The following is a 17,817-nucleotide window of genomic DNA, read 5'->3' on the forward strand; positions in this document are numbered from 1 at the left end:
AAACACCTCTCTGAAAATATGACTTCATCTGGTTCAATTAATGTAGATTTAAACAATAAAATGTTTATTTTCTGATTTAAAAAAGGAATCAGATCCTTTGTTTCCTATAATCATTTAATATATTTCAAATATTGGGTGAAAAAGTTTAAGTGGTTAAAGGAAAATCTGTAGAATGTGATTTTTCTTTATACAATTAATTGATTAATCAACTGGTAAACAGGCTCCTCCTCTTCCTCGATGACATCATCAGGCTGTACTCCTCGCTGAGCTGTGATTGGACAGTGGGCTCGTTGTGTTTTTGGCCGGCTCGCTGCATTATTACAGTCTGTAATCTGACACTTTGGGAATGTTATCCCACAGAAATATGCTGCAGACTGAAGCAGCAGAAGCTGCGGAGCGTCATTATGTAACCGGATGACGAACCCATTCAGAACATTTAAACTCCATCTGCTCCTGCTGTTTATTCACCAAAAGCAGATTTTAAGTCCGTTCTCGACTGCAAATGGTATCGGCAGAAGTAGAGGAGGGAAGCTGAAGATTACAGGTTTTACTGATGAGTCACCAATCACGTCTGATCCTCAGCAGCAGAGCGATTGTCTGAATGGATGTTTGTTTCCTTCACTTTCTGCTGAAACTGTCATTTCAGACAGGCATCACAGCAGCCACCAAAGAAATCAAAGTAAACGGCTCATTTACCAACATGGAGTTTATGATTGAACCTCTTTCATCAGATATTATCTATCACTGATATCTGATCACAGATAACTGATTGATATAAACTCAGTTCTTTCTTTCTGTCCTTTTCTCTTTTTTCCCATCTTTCTGCTTCTCTTTCTGTATCTCTCCATCTGTTTTTATTTGTTTTTTTCTCTGTTCTGTCTTTCTGTCTTTACATTTGTTGGCTGGTTTTTCTGTCTGTTTTTTTTAACTTCCTTTTACCTGTTATTTTTCCTATTTTTCTTCCTTTGATTTTTAATGCTTTTCTGTCTCTTGTCTTTTTTCTACTTTTTTGTATCTGTCTTTCTGTGTGCTTTTCTTTCTTTCTGATTTTCCATCTGTTCTTTGTCTTTGTTTCTGTCTTTTTCTTTGTAATTCTTTTAATATTTGACTGTTTTCCTTTTGCTTGTCTGGTTTTTCCTCTTTCTTTCCTTCTCTCTCAATCTCTCTCTGTTTCTCTCTCATTTACATTTGGATTCTGTCCAGCGTTTTTCTGTTCAGCCTCTAAACCTCATTAACTTTTACTCAGATTATATTTTGCGATTCTTAGCTTCTGCACCAAAACATTTGTATTAATTATTAGCCTGATTTCAGTTAGATGACAAACTTCCAGATTTCAGTTCAGCTATAAAAGTCCAAATAGATTTCTATGAAGCGGTAAATGTTTTTGATATTTAAACTAGCATTAAAGGTAAATTTCCTGCTTTATTGCTTTATGAATTAGACAAAGTGGTTATAAAGAACTGCAGTGTTTTTTCTAACTTTTCTAACTTTCTTTGTTTGGATTATTAATATTTATTATCTCTAATGGCTCAGTGACTTATTGATTGTTTTATGTTTTATATAATAAACAAAATCATTGAAATTGGGGAGTTTATTTGTTTAATTAGTATTTTGTTCTCAGACCAGTCAGATGTTTAAAACATAAAACCTTGTAGAATACGCTCACAAGACATTATTAATAGCTAATAATCGATAATTTTTACATATATAAATATGTATAATTGAAACAGCCTTTTTGTGTTGTTTTTGTCTCTAAACTGTGGAAAGTTTGAAAACTTACCTTGAAAATGGGTCTGAATCTGTCTGTCTCCTTTTATCTGTTTTCTATCATAGTTTTTCCTTCCACTTAACTTTTTCAGGCAACATTTCAGCCCTAAAAAAATTTTTTTTCATTAGTTTTAAGTGATATTCTGATTTTCTGAGATTTTGTGTTTTTATTGGGTGAATTAAAAATATATTCCAGCTCAATTTTTGAGCTGTTTCTGGAATTGATTTAAGTTTTTGATGAATTTCTGCTCCTTCAGTCTGAACACTGTAGCTGCTGCAGGCAGCGGCATGAATGGAGGCGTTGTACAGTACGGCGCCTCATGACTGCAGCGCAGAAAGGATGGGGGGCGGTGGGGGGTTGACATGTGGAAAACACCCCTGAGTCACGTGACTCTGGCCACGTGCGATCCGATTGGTGGAAGCTGAAAGAATCTTTGAATCCGAAGCGTTTCGTTTTGAGTTTTGGACGAATAAATCTTCGGATCAGGTTCATGATGATGATGGTGGTGGTAATGCCGCCGCCGGTGTTTGTGGTGCTGATGCTGGAACCTGAATCCCGGTTGCGCCGTTGCCATGGTGATGGGGCCGCTCCTCCGCTCCTCTCTCTCTTTCTCTCTTCAGCTTACAGCGAAAAAAAAGAGGGAGAGAAAGAGAGAGGTGTGTTTTCTAACCCACGCATTGGAGTGGGAGACGACGTGCACACACACACACACACACACACACACACGCTCTTGCAGAGCCACAGAGAGTGTGTGTCATGCTGGCAGTGTGTGGGCTGAACCTAGCAGCCCTCCACTCGTCCTGCCTCTCCCACTTCTTCTTCTTCTTCTCCTCTCCCTCCTCGTCTCCGGATACTCCACCTCCTCTTCCTCTTCTTTTCTTCATCCTCCATCACCTCTTCTTCTCCTCCTCCTCGGTTCTTCTCTCCATCTCTCGTTTTTGTATTTTTTATGTTCAGTTTTTCCATCATGAAGAGCTGGTTGCTGATCTTCAGGGTGAGTCTCTGCAGCTTTCTGCATGTTTTCTCTTCACATGGTGTGTGTGTGCGTCTGTATGTGGGCGTGTTGGTGTGTGTGCACCACTCACCTGCTGTCGCTCTCTAACTTTAAAACTGTATTTTCGGAACGTTTTTCTGTTTTCATCCTTCTTGTCTGCGAGTTTCTTTCTCCATCTCTTCGATTTGTTTCGTTTATTTCAGTTTTTATTTCTTTTCACCTCTTTCTGTCTGTCGTTGTCCATCCAAACTCTCTGGGTTTCATTTTTTCTTTCCCTCCATCCTCATTCATTTTTCCAGTTTTCCTCCTCAATCATTTACCTCATTTTCTCTTTTTCAATTTTTCTCCCTCTTCTTTCCTCGTCTGTTTCCTCCAGCATCACTTCACTATCGTGTGTGTGTGCGTGTGTGCTTGTGTGTGTGTGTTACATAACCTCAGCAGTGAGTGTGTAGGCTGTAATCTCAGACTGACATCTACAGGAGCAATCTGCCCCCTTCAGATAAAACAGAAGCAAACAGGTACAGGAAGTTGCCCTTGTTGTTGCCCTGGAGGGCAAATTGCTCGTGTTGAGTTTGGAAACTTGCTGCCAAAGATCGAAGTTTCGTCTGGAATCAATTGTTCCTGAAGTTGAAATTTTCTTTGGTGGGATGAATTTTTCAGCTGATTGATGCTGGTTCTGTTCTGGTCTCTAAAACTGATGATGGGTCAGAACCGAGTTGCTCCATTTTCACATGCAAGATCCGATTCCAGCGTTGAGAAACTCAGAGGCTCCAAGGAAGATGAACAAATGTTTTACCCCAAAAAATCATCCATCCGTCCGTCCGTCCGTCCGTCCATCCATCCATCCATCCATCTTTGCTGTTTTTGCTGTTTTCCAGATTCCATATTTTGTCTCTAACCAGAACAGAAATTTCTGTTTTTCCTGATAATTTCTTGCACTTTTAATGTTTCAGTTGATTTAATTTTAACTCCAACTTCTCCAGATGTGAGTCTGAAATGAAGAACACTGAATAAAAATGGCCATTTCATTGCTTTGGATAACCGGAGATACACTCATCAGTTGGCCAGAGACGGAGCTTCCATCTCTGATTTGTGAAAAATGGGTCAGTTACCAAACTCCCCCACCCCCCAACATTTTAGCAGTTAATTAAAGCTTAAAATGGAGAACTAACAATAAAAACATTTAAACCAACATAAATAAACCAAAGCTGAGGTAAAGATCAGGATTAAATGCTGGATGCATAAATGTAGAAGTTCATCGACTCCCTAACATATTTGATCGTTTTGTTGCTTTTACAAATCAGTCAGGATCAACAAAATTTGGCTTTTTAACAAAAATATTTGCAAACAAACCCCAAATATCAAAGTGGAAACTCACAAATAAAGATATCTAACATGAAATAAGTGATTGCTTAAATATTCACCCCCTAATTCAACAGGTCTCCAGCCAGTTGATGCTAGTGGAGATCACCTGATTGCAGTTTTAAAGACTCCTGGTACTGGAAGGTCCATTAACTGGTTAATCAGTATTCCTGGTCACTATTACACCATGAAGAACTGTCCAACCAATCAGAGAAAAGATTGTTGAGAAGTGTAAGTCAGAGACTTCACTGCTGCAAGCCGGGAAATTAGAGCAGCAACGACTCAAAGCGTCCAGGTAAAGCTACAGGAATGGTCACTTATTTCATTTGAATGTTTTTATTTATTTGTGGAAATCAGTTTTCACTTGGAATTAAAAATAGTTTTTTGGCAAAATAGACAATTTTTGTTGATTATGATTGATTTGTAAAGCCAATAAAAGGATAAAATTTCCAGAAGTGTATTTCAGTTAGTTTAAATCCAGTGACTCCTAAAATAATCAGACACTTTATTCATGAAATGTGATTATTTCATTTATTTATTGTCACCAGTTTTTCTTGAATCATTTTCTGCAAGTCTATAAAATAAAAGTTAGCAGGATTGAAAACTAAATTTGATTAAAAATAAACAAATAAACTGGAAAAAAGTTGCACCTTAAGTGATGTCACCAGTATGATTATGTATTAGAAAAGTAAGTCTTCTTAGTGCTACTAAGAAAAAGTTGAAATAATAAGAATAAAGTTTTGATAATGTTTAAAAAGTCATAATATGACAAGAATAGTAAAAATAATACAAGAATAAAGTCAATATTATGCTCCCAGTTTTATGTCTTTATTCTTGTATGACAATATTGTAATTGTGCAACTTTATTCTTTTCATTGTATTTTTAAAATTATTTCATATTGGGTTTACACCAAAATACCAAAATAAACAGAAAAACTGATTATGTTTTCATACAGGAGATCAAATGCATAAAACCTTTTAATTTCTTTCCACTATTTTGATGCAAATCCTCAGATAGTTTGACAGCAACACACACAGGCTGCCTGGTCTAATATCTTTTAGATAATGTTAATATTTTGCTCTGAAAACTGTGTAACCCCGATTTGATGCAATCAGACATCTGGTCAGGATTTCATGCACTTCACAAAACAGCTTGATTAAAACTGTGTAAATAAATTCAGCTGGTGATTTTATCCTCAACAAATCTTTGGGAAAACTTGTTGGAAGACAAATTACAGATATGAAAAGGCAGATTTTATGTCACATCAAATCTGCCTTTTTTTTGTTTGTTTTTTTACTGAACCTGAATCTCTCATACTGTGCAGATTCACACCATTTCAGATCAGGGAGAAACTGGTGGCAGTTCAGGATATTTCTGACCCATGAGTAATGTTTTGACTCATGCTTATTTGAAACGTTACTTGGATGTTAAGTGGAGGAATGTAAATTTAGATTCTGTAGGAAGACTGAGCTGTGGGAGTTTCTGAAGGCTCTGAAACTAGTTCATGCTGTCTGCATCGTCTTTCACCGCTCATACAAACGGAAAACATTAAAACTAAATTAAACAAACATCTCAGAAGCTAAAACATAGCTTTGTAAACTATTGGTTCAAACAATGTATGCCAGCTTCAAAATAAATATTTTTGAACACATTATGCATCTCAGAAATGTATTTTTTAGGCATTTAACTTAAAAAATACTGATTATGTTTTCATACAGGAACTGATTATGTTTTCATACAGGAACTGATTATGTTTTCATACACACAAAAAAATACATCAAAACCAGTAACATTGAGCATTTATTGCGATTTAAAGCAACTCCAGCCTTAGATGAATATTTCCACTTGATTACTTATTGAACAGAAACTAAGCCCAAACACAGAAGCACTGATTTAACTGAGTGATCCTAGATGAACTTCAGGTTATTTAGTAATGGTTTTATAACTCTTCCTTATGGTTTGACAGCAACAGCTTTGGATAGTAATTGCCTACATTTACACAGTTAGTTTAACTGGAGAAAAAAAATTCTTTTTTGAAAAATTTACTTTTAGGAGTATTTTTACTCAAATAACTTTATTTGAAGTATTTCTGCTCTTAAGTAAAGTTTCTTGATTTTCTACCCACTGAATGAAAAACAAACATGTTTTGACAAGACACAGACATGCTGGTCTGGTGAATTTCTGATTTGTAAAAGCAACTAAAGGGTGAAACATCCACCAGGGTGAATACTTTTTACAGGCATTTAGTGATGAGAAATGTTTTTTTTTTTTTTGACATATTGCAGAAAAATATTCCTCTATGTTTTGAGATTTTATGCTGAGTGTTTAGCAATTTTGGCTTTTAGCGTGTCAAAATTAGCATGTTTTATATAAATATTATACTTTCCTCAAAAGGATTTCTGTCAGCATGTTTTATTCTGCCTTTAGCCAGTTAGTTGGTTAATTAGTTCCTAGTTTAAATCTGTTCTGACGTAAGTCAGTGAATTTATGAGTCATGCAGTGAATCTTCTCCTTGAGTTTAAACCACCAGGAAACTCTTTTATTTAAAAGTCAAAGTGAAGTTAGCATCTGGATGAAGCTGTTAGTGCGACTGAATGTGTCTGTAGGAATGAACTGAGATCAGCGTTGTTTCAGAACTCCTCGTTCCTGTAAACTCAGGTTTGTCGGTTCTCGATTGTTGTGAAGTCGCACCGTTTGGGTCGGCGTTCACCACTGCCATGATTGTTGAGGAAATCAAGCAGCTTTTCCATAGTTTCTGTCTTCTCAGCTGTGTGTGAGAAACTTGACGAGACCGAGAGCCTCATGGGGGAGAAAACAGCAAATATGATCTGCTCCTGCCATTGGTTTCCATGGTGAAGGACAAGGCAGCACAGAGACGCATCCTGTTCACACGTAACAATGAAATGCATGTTTGGTGTTCAGACGGCAGCTGGACAGGTTTGTTCCTGCTGCGAATGAGACACTCATGAATCCAGGTTTCATTTTCATGCATGAACACAATCAGTGAAATGAAAAGAAACATTTAATCAATATGTCGTCTGTTTTATTGTCTTAGATTTAGCATTTGGTGTAAAATTATATATTAATCAATTCAGACTAATCTTTGCACAGACCAAGTCTATAAGACAGTTGTTTTCACAACAAAAGAATAAATGGTTGGCTGCTTTAATTGGCTTTAAAATATGTTTTAATCATTGCAGGAATTTGTGTCTTAGTTCACCTGCTACATTAAATAAACAAAATAAATAGACTCAGAATTGCTTTGGGAAGAAACCTTACATTGACTTGTTCAAAATTTTAATGAAGCCGCACCACGAGAGTTGAAAATAAACTTCATTGTCAGTTAACACAGTTTAACTTTGGTGATAATTTTGTTAAATAATCTGAAACATTTAATTTAAACAAAATGTCAAAAACAACAAAAAAAAAAAAAAAAAAAAAAAAAAGAGAAGACAGATTGGTGTATTAGAAAAGTTTTTGAATCAAGAAAGTGGTCTGTATCATATGGCAACAATACTCTGTCAAAAACCACCTGTTTTTCAGAGTTGACAAAACAAAAACTGTTTTGACATTAAAATGCGCTTATATTAAAATCTGCTCTGGAAATGTGTGATAATGCAGCTTTTGACTTGTTTCTTACTGCTGATTGTGACTTTATAATGTGATCATATTAGCTCTTTAAAGACAAAGGCAGAAAAGTTTCGACTGCAGTTGAAACAATCCGATGAAACTATAAATTTTTGCTCATTTGTTTAGATGATGCTTTTACCTTATTTCTCATCTACTGAAACCCTATTTACTAAATTAATTGTTGTTTTTGGACCTCTAGATTTATGGCCTTACAAATGTGGAGTTGCTCAGCTAGGATTTTCTTTGCCAACTGATATACTCTGCTTACTTGTTTGTGATTATTTAAGAGGTTGCACACATAGAGGCTTGCTTGGCATCTTTCAGAAACAGCCGTCAGCCTTTGTTACAATAAAGACGAAAGCCTTGAGTTGGATCACTCCAGTGATTACTGTATCAACATCTTTGAGTGAAGTTTGTTCTTTTGGTCTATGAGTATATAAGAACTGCCTGTGCAGGCTTGGCAACGTTTAGAGGGAGGCTTTTTCCAGTGAAGAGCTTGGGAAGCAGAAAAAAACCCTGAAGAAAACTGAAGGCTAATGGTGCTAGCCAAACCAGGGTCCCTGTTGCTCATTTGCATTGTATATCATGTATTATTTGTATTATATTTGACATCATATTTAGATATTAAAAATTTTAGAAACTTCAACAGTGTGTGTGTTTGTGTGTGTATACGTGCGTGTTCTTGCATAACCCTCTTGTGGGGACCTTGTAATTTCATATGCAATAGCAGGTCCTCATCTCTTCACAGGGCTTTTATTGATTCAAACTCAGGTTTTAGACAGTGAGGGCCCTCACAAAGTGTATCTGTTATCAGTGCTGTACAGCTTCCCAGATTTTCCTGCCAAACATCCGTTTCCTTGACAACCGAGACAGGAAATAGGAAGCGTGAGTCACAGGAACTACTTTTAATCATTGTCAAGTAGGTTCTTTTTCGTCAGTTGTTTTCTTGTCTCCAGTATGTCCTCCTGCTGTCTGCGCTGCTGTGGAAACATTTTACTTTCATAACCAGACCCACACAGACCAGCTGGTTAGCATGCTGTTAGCAATTAGCGACTAACCAGCTGCCTGCCAGTATGCTAACATAAGCTAAGAGGCTTTCCGAAAGGCAGTTATTTCTTTTCTCTAAACTGTGTTCCCAGGGAAGTTCAGAAAATATCAAAAGTTAAATATTTGCATGTAATATAAGAAGTAAATATGTACAATGTTGCATTTCCCCTTGGTCTTAAAGGAGATAATGAAGAGATTAACATAATTTACTCTTCAAGATGAGTGGACATGAATATCTGTAGCTTTTGGTGGGTCAAAATATCAGCCTTATACAAGTTTGTCACTAATTAGCAGATTCAAAGTAACAAGTTTTTAAGTTTCATCAACTGAAAAAACAATCCTCACAGTGCAGATTGAAACCCCCAATTTGTGAAAGTTTCAGAAACGGTGACTGAAAATTTCTCATGAAGCCGTTAAAACCAGAAAATATGGCAACTTAATAATTATTCTATTTTTCTGGGATTTCTTTTCAAACTGATTTTTTAAAACTAGAGTTTCCACTATAGAATGTCCAAAAATTTTTCATTTAGTTCCTGAAGTAACTAGAAGCACAATACAACATTCATTTGTCCATCAATATCATGGTAAAAAGAAAGTATTATGGTTTTACATAATAGTTAGTGTTTTGGGATAGTTTTAGTTTATATATCATCATCGCAATCATCATCGCAATATCAGTTGCTAAAAATTTAAATAACAAAGGACTTTTTTCAAGGCAATAATTGATGACTAATATAGATGTTAAAAATAAGTATTTTTCATGCTAGTGTAATATTTAGTCAGTTGCAGACAACAGACACAAATGACATTACCCAAAATACTGAAGGTCATTGAGTGATGGAGGCACAGATTAGTAAGAGCGGAAAGAAGGAAATAGGCAGATATCGCAATGAAAATCATCACAATATTTTCAAATTTTGTGCAGCTATAGTTTCAATGTTTAGCAACTTCTTAGTTAATAATGACATTATAAAATCTATTTGTGCTACTTGGATGTACTTTCTTTTTACCATTCATCCAAGCAAGTTCTAGTTTGTTTTTAAAAATGGGACAACATATATTAAAGAACAGTTACATCAAGGACAGTAATAAATAAATCCATGTATTCTATGTACATCCAAATATGAATAATCTATCTAACTTGACGGCCACAAATTATTTCAAATATTCATCCATCTATACAACAGTCCAGCTCCAAAACTAAAAGTAAACAAAAAAATGTTTTTGATCTGTTAAAGTGTGTATCAATATGTTTAATGGTAAAACCAAACCTATTGTGTGTATGGCTATAATCTCGATGCCTTTTTGCAGATAGGTTTTGGTGTAGCTCTGTGGTTATTTGTCTATTTGAAGCAATCATCCATCCATGGCAATCTCTTGATTGCCATTGTGTCTCTTTTGTTCTGGATCTTTTCCTGGTTTTTTATTGTTTATCTTTTGGCAGTTTTGAGTCTTTAGAGACAAATTGTTGCATTTTTCTTAATCTTCCTTTGTACTTTTGTTTCTGTCATACCTCTTTGTTGTGTGTCTTACTATTCATTTGTCACTACATGGCCATGTCATCTTTTTATGAGAATTTATAACCTCCCTTTGGTGCTTTATTAATTAAAATTATGTGTATATATACTCTAACATTTCAATAAAGCCCATTGTAAACCTGCGCCACTGTAGGACTGAGTAAAATAGTTCTGCTCAGTAGAAAACTTGATGTTTTAAGTCAGATTTTTAGCAGTTTAACTGACCCTTCACATTTCAATTCTTCTTCCTCTCCTCCCTTCCTCCATATCCTCGCTTTCCTCTCCATTACTTCCCACCCACATCCTCCCGCTCTTCCTCCCACTCTTCCTCCCTTTCTACAGGATGGCCAGGGCAGCTCTCTGAAAACAATCTGAAACCCTGAGACCTGTGACTTCTCAACTATTATACAGAAGAAACACTTGAAGGTTACCAAAGCCTTATTCTCCAAGAGGAACAACAACATCCACAGGAACTCCTTCATCTAGTATTAAAGAAGTATTCATTAAATCTTAACTCCATCAACTCAAGATCTCCGACGCCCACGCTTATAACAAGAAGAAGAAGCAATAGAAGCTGGAAAACTGGATCATCAAACTGGACTAGAACCAAAAGAGACGCCTGGCAGAATCTGAGAACCACAACAAGCCAGAAGAGATCAGTGGAAATTGGTAAAGTCCTGTGGAAAAGTTTGATGGGACTGCTGACAATAGGTGAGTGGATTTTACTGGGTTTCATCTACATCAAAAGGATTTTTTTTTATTTTAAAAGCGGGTATTTGAACAGAAAAAACTTTAAGCTGTTAGGTTGAATTGCATGTCTTGCTTCAGTAGAGCAGGAAGACTTGCAGCTTTAAGTAAAGTATATATCAGCAGCATCTCTCTGTTCTTGTGATACCGTTTGATTAGGAGCTTTGTCAAGTATTCACCACTGCTGAAAAATTACCATAAGAGCTTCTCAAATATCACAGCAAGGACCGAATCATAAGATTACATAATGTCATGCTATGCAATGCAGACACCCTGTCTACACTGTTGAAGATCAAGCTCACCTCACCATGCTTTAAATACCTCAAATTAGCTGCAATCTAAACTATTTGCACAACAATCCAGCAAATAATTAGTTCTCCATTCATAGGTTGTATATAAGGCATTGAACTTCCAACTTCAAGTCATTTAGGATGTTTTCACACCTGACAGTCCTGTAGATTCGGTTTGATTTGGGACCAGAATTGCAAAATGTGTTCTATTTTCAGCTGCTGCGGTTCTCTTTCACACTGTACTAGATCGAAGCAATCAAACTAATTGAACAACTTGTTCCCGTCATTGCCTGTGGGGGCGCTGCAACAAGAAGCATTGAAGGAAACAACACAAAAAACTCCTGAGTGCAACTTCCTTCTTCGTGAAATATAAACGAAAATGGAGTTGCATCGGATTTTATTTTTCTTTTGTCTTAAGTAAAAGACCAGGATCCATTTCTTCTGCTAGAGCTAAGATGCAAGTTTGTTTTGGTTGTGTTTACCCAGAATGCCCTGTGCTGTTGTCCACTTCCTGCTTCTGGAGCGGCCGCCAGACCGTTTGGCGTCTTTAGGTGGACATTAAAAATATGCTTAATATGTTCAGATTTAGATCCACTACTGTATCACAAATATTTGTTCCTTTGTTTCAATGTGTAAAAAAACAACAGTTTGAAATGGAGAAAATCTGCTATATTGCTACATTCAAATTGTGTCTTAAGTGCTGAAAGTTCAAGAGTCAACATTAAAAGTACAGAGGCTTTAAAACTGGATTCAGTCTGATTTACCTCTTTTGCAAATAATGTGGACCAAGAATTTCCTCTACAGGACTAAATTCAGGGTATCTAGAGGCTCTAAAATGGAAGCTCATCAATTACTGTTTGTTTGTTAGGTTTTTAATTAAGGTTAAGTCTGACCTTCCCCCAAATTGGAAATTAATTGTTTCTGTAGGCTCTTCTCTTTTAGTCAGAGCTTCTGTTTTGTTTGCTTTTTGTTTGAATTTAGTTCCTTTTATTTTCCTTTTTATTTTTAAAGTTAGTCACCATTGAGTGTATTGTGTAGTTGTTTGTCCTTGTAAATAAATGTGGTAGCCTTCAAACATTTCAGCTTATTAAAGCCATAAAATTGCAGCATTAGTCATCTCATCGTAGTTCGGTACGGTGTTACAGACCTTGAAACACCTGAATAGAAAAACCTTTTCAGTGGCATGAAAACGCCAACTATGCCAGAGCTGTATGACTGTATCCTGGGAACGTTTAGGTCATAAACGACATTGAAATTAACCTAGCAGAGTAAAACATGCCTCATAGCTTTCTCTGTATGCTCAAACTACATCAAACATTAATCTTCACCAACTTAAAGCAGTTAACTTGCAGTGTTTAAAAATCAAAATAACAGCTACTACCGAATACTCCTGGTAAAGATCAGTAAAAAAACTCTAAATTTATGTTTTATATCTGAAAAATATCACATTGAACATTTAAAAGTTGAAGAAAATCCTCCAAACTGAACTTTCACATTTATTTAGAGCCAAAAAATGAGCAGTGTTTCAAGTATTGGTGTCCTGCTATCAGTGATAGGAGAAGACTCTTAGACGTTTCTCAGCGTACAGAGAGATTCCTGTATGCTCCATATCAGTGGTGTCCAATCTCATTCCTCTGCGGTGTTTGTCATGTTTTTGATGTTCACCTGCTTCAGCCCCCCTTATCAAATAATTGATGCATTAGCAGGCCTCCAGAGAGCTTAATCAGATGCTGAGGAGATAATTCACCCATTTGAAAGCTCTGTTACAGCAGGCATGCAGATGGAGTATGTTTGGATTCTTGTTTTGTTTGTCATGTTCAACTACTCATTATAAAGTGAGCAGAATAAAATCTCATTATTTAAGAATTATTTTGTAGAGAAAATGTGATGGACATGTTTTGTATAGAGTACCGACCATAGAGTTATCCTGACCTTTTCAAGGAAGCATAAGGTTCCTTTAATGCCAGGCAGACTCTCCTGGAAAATCTAGATGCAGCTCACAGACTGAAGGGGTTTGTCTCGTTCACTCAGAGCCTGTAAAACCCATCATTTGCATTTGAGGATGTGAAGCCGATTCTCTTTTATTTTTTTATTCTGATTGCTTGACGTGTGAAACTGCCAGACTGTGATGATTGTCAGCTGGAAACACAGACTCTCTTCACACTGAAGAGGAACATTCTGTCTCTGAATTATACAAGAGCAACGTGGAGGGACATTTCTTCTCACATTTATTCTTGGCAGAAATCCTTACTCTTCTTGGAGGAAATGTCTTTACAAGGGTTCACTTACTGTACTGAAGCAGTCAGCCTTCCTAGTCATGTTTTTTATGACCCTGTGAAAGCAGTTGGTGGTGGATTTCTCTTTTATCAAACACCGTCTTTTTGAATTGTGTGTAAAGGACGATTGAAGACAAGTGACGATTATTTAGTTCTGGTTTGGAAAGCTTGAATTTACTGGAACTTATTTATAACACATTTTATTAGGTTGCTTATAAATTAAGGGTATTTCCACTCTTGAAACCTCTGAAGAAGATATGAGCAGCCATTTTTTTAAAATGGCCTCCATGGTTGTAATGGAGAATGTCTGTTTGCAATAAAATGAGCAGTAGATATTATTAGTGGTGGACCCAGATAACTAAAAGGTTCGGTTCACTAACCAATAAAATGCTAAACAATAAATTTGCAGAAGCTAATGCTAACCATTAAGACTGTTGCTTCGCCTGTAAAGATGATACATAATATTAAAATTGTATGGATAGTTAGACCAAAAACAAAAATATATGTTGTGACATTAAGTTAATCAAATTTGCGAAAATGGCTAATAATTTCTTTAAGGGGCTCAAAAACAGCAGTTATTTGTAAAGAAAATTATAACTTTTTTTGCTCATTTCCCCATTTGAAAAATCAACCGATTTTGTTTTTGTTTTCTTCGGTGGCCATTTATAAAACTGGTTGCTATGGTTGGAATGGAGAATATTTGTTTGCACTAAAATAAACAGTAGATATGAGTAGTGATTGGCACAACTAACCAAATAGTTGGGTTCACTCACCAATAATCTGTTAAACAATAATCTGAATGCTTATGCTAAGCACATCAAAAGAACTTTAGCTAATGCTAACTGTTAAGATCACTATTGCTATAAAATGCTACATGTTGTTACTTTAAAGTTGTCTGAATATGATGACCAAAGATAAAAACATATGATGTGACATAACATGAAAAGTTGTGAAAGTAATATTTTATGTCAAAAGTTGCTTTAAAAGACAGCCATTTTGAAAACCAGTAGCCTTTATGCTTGTTTCCAGATTTGGAGGATTCTTCTGGCTGCTATGGACAATTTTAAGACAAATTAGTGATTTTGGCAGCACGATATGGACAGGAACTTGAAGTTTGAATTATTATAAAACAAAAGGAAGTGATCTGCTATCATGTTTTTGACTTTTATTCCTCCAAACTGTGACAGACAGTTGAAACATCCTCTCAGCCCCGCGGAGCCACATCCAGCTGTAGAGCGTAGCTGCTGCATTGTTCAGGCTGTGTGGGAGGACAGCGGCTCTGCCCAGGACAAAAGCTGGAAATGATCAATGGCGACCCCGAGTTATTTCAGGACCGAGCCTCCCGCTGATCTAATCCACAAAGAATTTCACCTTTCATTCCCAGAAAGACCATCTGAAGCTCTGAAAATTCATGGATCCGCTCGTTCCCGAAGGAACAGTGACGGTCTGAGGAGACATTATGTAACGAAGCACTCTGCAGAGATGAGTGCAGGGAAAAAACCACTGTGCTTCTGCTCCCACTGAGTGGTACCTGGAGGACCCATTCACAGTTACAGCAGCAGGAGTAAGGATGAAAGATGCTGCAGCTTCTGCATAAAACACTGAAACCATCGACTGGGTCTGAAGCCTGCAGGAAAGGCTTGAATAGAAGAGCTAATGAGAGCAGAAAATAGAAGAAACTGGAGAAGGGAAGCTGCGCTTCTTCATCTTTCAGCTTCTGTTGGTTAAAATTCAGCAGCTCTGAAGATTTACGTTGTTCAGTCCTGAAAGAAAAAGCTACAAATGCAATTTCCACAAAATATCTATAAAAATGTAACAAACCTCACGATAGATGGCATTGAAATTTGCATTATGTTTTTACAATTACTTGTAAAAAGGGCAGTTCAGTTTAGAGGGCAGTTCAACAACAGGGCATTTCACGGAGCTTTGAAACAAGAATTAAACATTAATTTTGTCAAGACTTCATAAAAATCATCAGCACATATGTTGATAAATGTTCTAGTTACCACTAATCAAAGACAGCTCTAAACAAGGTTTTAGTCTAGATTTAAAGGAGCTCAGTGTTTCAGCGGTTTTGTAGTTTTCTGGAAGTTTGTTCCAGATTGGTGGTGCATAGAAGCTGAATGCTGCTTCTGTATGTTTGGTTCTGGTTCTGGGAACCAGAAGACCCAAGAGGTCTGGAAGGTTGATGCAGCGACAGAAAATCTTTAATGTGATAGAAGGCTGACTTTGTAACCGTCTTTATGTGGCTCTGAATGTCTAGATCTGAGTCCTGATTGATGTGTGCTGATTCTAGATCTCTTTGTCAAAAAGTTTTAAACTTTACCTCAAGTGGGCAGAAACAACAAATTTTACTCCTAAAATATTTTCAAAATCCAAGATGGTTGCCATATGTGAAGATCATCTTGATCTTGTTTACCTTATTTGGCGGCCATTACGGTAGTAATGGAGAATATCTGTTTTCACTAACATAAGAAAGATTATTAATTGCCAAACTGCTAACATACAAAATATTAGCAGAAGCTAATGCTAACCATTAAGCCTTTGATATGCTACATATTGTTACTTTAATGTTGTATGAACATGACAACCAATAGTCAAAAACGGATGTGATATAAACCTCATACAAGTCCTGAAAATTAACCTTTTATGCGAATAATGGCTGCAGAAATGGCAGCCATTTTGAAAAATGGCTGCCACATAAGATCTGAATGGTGAGCAAGCAAACCTTTATGCTTGCTTCCATGTTTGAAGGATTTCTTAAGTAAAATCCTGCGCCATTACGGAGGCGGTTGTTATTATAAGATAATTGCTGATGTTTTTCTAGAGGCTATTGATGATTAGCTAATCACAGATTCTGGTTGTTATTTCCCATCTTAAATCTAATTTCCTTTTTATTTTCAGTTCTCCCTGCAGAGGCTTTAAGGTTTTTCTGGGTGCTCCTCATCCAGAGGCACATAAAGTTGAGGGAAACGTTGGCAGATGAAGCATAATTTGAATTAATCGTTGGTTCACCTTTGTGGGCTAACAGGAGTCTGACTCAGATCTCTGTTTGAACAGCCGTCACAAAGCTCCTTTCAGGTGAAGCTGCCAGTGAAAAGCTGGATTTCATTGGATGCTTTTGTTTTTATTCACCTGTTTGTGTTGATTTGTTTTGAGTCAGCAGTGACTCAGTTCAACATGGAGAAAACAGGTGAAGATAAACAGAAAGAGGAAACAACAAATGCTTTCTGTTGGGCAGTCAGGGGGCTGCTGCCTAAACAAAATGAACCATCATCTGTCTGAGCTGCAGTGATGCCTGACTGGACCGCTGCAGGTCCGATCGAGCATCCGAGAATGAGGAGGAGGAGGAGGAGGAAGGGTTTCATAAATGCCAGCAGATGATTCACAGCCTCTGATTGGAGGATGTGAAGCGCTTTGAGAAGTGGAGGCTGAAAATCAAACCCTTCAGCTCTGAAATGATTAAAGAGAAAATTGTCGAGGCTGGAGGTGGACAGAATGGACATAAACGCGGGTTCTGTGATACTTCAGAACAAAAGCAGGAGAACAATAATTTGACATGGCTTCCTCTTCCAGTGTTTATCGTAGGGAAACTGAAATGAACACCAGAACCGACAGCTGGAATATCTGAAAGGAGAAACTTTAATCCTTCCAGTTTATCTGTTCTGATATCTGAAATGTGTTTGTTGAAGTTTAGCGTTTATCAAATTTAATCGGAAACTGACATTTAGAGTTAACATTTTACAAGTGATTACAAGTACTGGTCATTTAGTTTTACAAAAACTCTAAAAACCTGAGATTTTTATATTTTTTAGGTAAGACCAGTGTGTTATTGACATCTTTATCCCGACGCTGTTGGAATGAAGGAAATGATGTTGAGGTCATTAGTGACTCCAGTTAGCTGCTCTGTTCCTCTCGCCTCATTTCTGCAGGCTTTGAAAATTATCTTGAAATGTGTTTGGGGATTTGGCTTTTATTGCAAGTTTCAATCATCGTTATGAGTTAAAGAGCTGCTGGGGTCTCGGAGCCGACTGATATTTTATCTCAGGAAAATGCAAACTCTTGTCTTCTGATTCCTAAACTGCACAACTCAGTTTCCTGAGGATGTTGGGAAGAAGTTCACAAAATGGGGGGTGGGGATGAATGACCCACTTCGTTTCGGGTAAAGAGTTTAAAGAAAACTGG

At 36.8% G+C, this 17,817-nt stretch overlaps 1 protein-coding gene across 6 annotated transcripts in view; it reads left to right on the plus strand.

Moving 5' to 3' along the window:
* The first annotated feature begins 2,509 nt into the window (after window positions 1–2,509).
* shank3b (SH3 and multiple ankyrin repeat domains 3b) overlaps window positions 2,510–17,817 on the plus strand; it is a 42,620-nt gene continuing 27,312 nt past the window's right edge. For all 6 annotated transcript variants that reach the window (XM_055022032.1, XM_055022033.1, XM_055022030.1 and 3 more), the window contains exons 1-2: window positions 2,510–2,762; window positions 10,662–11,030. The gene's annotated coding sequence lies outside the window, so the exon portion shown is untranslated. The remainder of the gene's footprint in view (window positions 2,763–10,661; window positions 11,031–17,817) is intronic.

The sequence above is a fragment of the Poeciliopsis prolifica genome, unplaced genomic scaffold (genome assembly GCF_027474105.1).
Source record: "Poeciliopsis prolifica strain line A6 unplaced genomic scaffold, Auburn_PproV2 SCAFFOLD081, whole genome shotgun sequence".
Taxonomy (NCBI): domain Eukaryota; kingdom Metazoa; phylum Chordata; class Actinopteri; order Cyprinodontiformes; family Poeciliidae; genus Poeciliopsis; species Poeciliopsis prolifica.